A 2,893-nucleotide genomic window follows, 5' to 3' on the forward strand; every position below is an offset into this window, starting at 1 on the left:
ACTTGAGACCAAAATGGAAAAACGTCAATACACTGTAACAAAAATTGTGATGTTTAGGGACAAATCGGCAAGTTGAACCATATTTTAAAGCTATTTTTGTTTCATAATTGCCATGCCGCATTCTGGAAGTCTTTTAATCGCCTCATTTGTTGCGCAGTGTAATTTGATACTTTTCGGCTTATTTATCAATCAATTTGGAGAATAACTGATTTTTTTTTGCTTGTAGCGTGTAGCAAACTCACTATGGTTTCAAGATCGCAGCTAGCAATCAGTCGGCCAAAGAGCTTTTCAAGCGCAAACAATGAATCGATATGGGATAATCAGAGTAGCGCTGCTGCGTGGCGCTCCAATATTTGTGTCACATACAACGTACATGGTCCCTCATATGAATGTGCTATCACACAAGGTAATAAGGCCGATGCATGAACATGAGCATTCATCGAAACACAACGCGTGCCGGACGACTAATACATATGTATGTATGTATGTACATGTATGAAAATGAAGCGCCAGAAAATGCAATTTTAAAACCAAACAATGTGCAATGAAAGTTTGAAAGGGGAAAATAGGCGCATCGCAGCCTTATGCTGCTGCTACGGTTTAGCGTAAATTAAAGTGCACTGTTTTTAAGGTGAAAATTCTTTAGACTGTGCGAATTACGTATTTCTTTGTGCCAATTGCCTGAAAGTTATGCGAAAATAGCATGAAAAGAGCCAGGTGCCGTTAATTCCCCAGGGGTTTGAAAATCAAATTGCCTTTTTGCCGCACATCATGGCAGCTTCTCGTCAGTCATAGCAATCAAGAGGCGAGTAAAGTTGCTACATATAGGGTGATTCAATAGTGATGCAGAACTTTGACATTCTAAAATTAGTTTTAAAGGCTTTGACAAACGTAGTCATGGAGAGATTCTCAGTTGAACAATGCGTAAAAATTGTGCAAATGGTCGTTCTGCAAGTGGTGCATTTCGCGCATTATTTGTTTTTTTTTTTTTTCGGTCACCATACGTACGAAACAACGAAGTTAAATTGGCCGCCGAGATCTTGCAATTTGACACCTCTCTCTGAGGCTGCGTGAAAAGTATGATCTATGCCAATAAGACCGAGATGACTTCATAGCCGAAGAACGTAATCATACGCATTATAAATGTTACACACCGGTCTAATCGAATCACCCTGTTATATAAAAAGCCATTACTTTTTATGAAATCTAAGAGATTTTTTAGACTGTTGTTCTTCCTCATTTTTCGTTTAACGCCTATAGCCAGTCACACATACATCTGTATGTTTGTAAATACTAAGCTGCCCTTCGATTGTAAGTAGCAATGAATCCATCTCCATGCATGGTGTAATGAACTGAAGGTGGCGCGTTCCCGAAACCGCTACTTTGGTTTCGCCGACTTTGACGTTTATGGCAATACGTAAACAAACTTTTTGATTAGAAACAAGTGCAAACGTATTGTGTACTTTCAAGTGAGAAATCGAAGTAATTCGTGCGTTCTAAAGTAAAAAACGTTTTATTTGTAATAAAAACTTTATAAAAATGTCGTGTCATGTGTTGAAATGCAGCAGCCGTAGGGGTTAAGCCCCAAAATGCAGTTTTTTTTGTTTCCCCGCGATGACGCCTTGGCCAGAAAGTGAGTAGAGTTCTGCCGGCAGGAGAAGCCATACAATTTAGACACAAATTACAAATTTACCACAAATTACAAATTAAAATCGGAGGTAAGCAAGCATCGACCACTTTCTGCAGGAAAACATGCGCTGCGACAAGATATTATCACTTTTTCGGCACCTGCAATACAAACACATTGTTTACACATTTGTTTACCCATTGCCACAAATGTCATTCTGCGAGAATGCGCAATCTTGTATTCTATCGTTCGTGATCTCCATGTGTACAAGCCCATGAGGTGGAATTTGGTTACGCATTTCAGATATTTATATGACGCATATTTATGTATGTCGCTTACCCGATTCGAATACGAAATGTGTGAAAAATTACTTCCGGTAACATTTGTGTTTAAATTTATTCCGATGCGTGGTTGGCAAAAATTGGTTGACGTTTGCAAATACAAAAGTAGGTATATAGATTTGAATGTAAAAACGTCATTTCATGGCTTCTGTGATTCCTTATAGCGGTTGCTTAAAATCAAACACCGGGGAAAATTAGAATCATATGCAACCAAATCATTTCATTTTATTTCATTTTATTTGCTAAAACATTAGTACAATAAGATCTGAGATCTTTTATAGTACAACCAGAAAGATATAACAAGGTAATAATGGTTACTTAAACTAAAACTTATAACAAAGTAAGACTAAAACTCATAATAAAAAGTACAGACAATTAAACAATACAGTGGTTATACATATTAACTTGAAATTTTATACTCAGATAGCGAAACTCATAATTATACAACATACATTATTTTAACGAAAGTACGCATATAAAACATCCTTAAAGTTGCTTTTATTTAGACTACTGCGAGTTGCCATTGGAATAGAGTTCCAAATTCGAATAGCATTGACAAAGAATAGCCGTGCGGAGGTTAGATAATTATAATCTGGTACTATCAAATCATTAATTCGAGCTGATTTAGGGAAAATGAGCTTGTCATAATAGATAACCAGGCTCCTTGTGCACAATAAGTCGATAGAGAAAGATGCAGTTTCTGGCTTTCAGATAATCAGATATTTCACAGCCTAATAAACGTGACCTCCAACCAGAGATATGGTCAAATTTAGCTAACCCGAACACATATCGTGTAACATGGTTGAATGCTACATCAATTTTATGAGCAGATAGAGAACTCAATTTACTATAAACAAGCACAGGGTAGCATATGATTGGCATTATTAATTGCATCGCAAGCTTTTTCCTAACCTGGACCGGCGTA

The sequence above is a fragment of the Rhagoletis pomonella genome, unplaced genomic scaffold (genome assembly GCF_013731165.1).
Source record: "Rhagoletis pomonella isolate Grant_MI unplaced genomic scaffold, Rhpom_1.0 Rhpom_scaffold_01411, whole genome shotgun sequence".
NCBI classification, from domain to species: Eukaryota; Metazoa; Arthropoda; class Insecta; order Diptera; family Tephritidae; genus Rhagoletis; species Rhagoletis pomonella.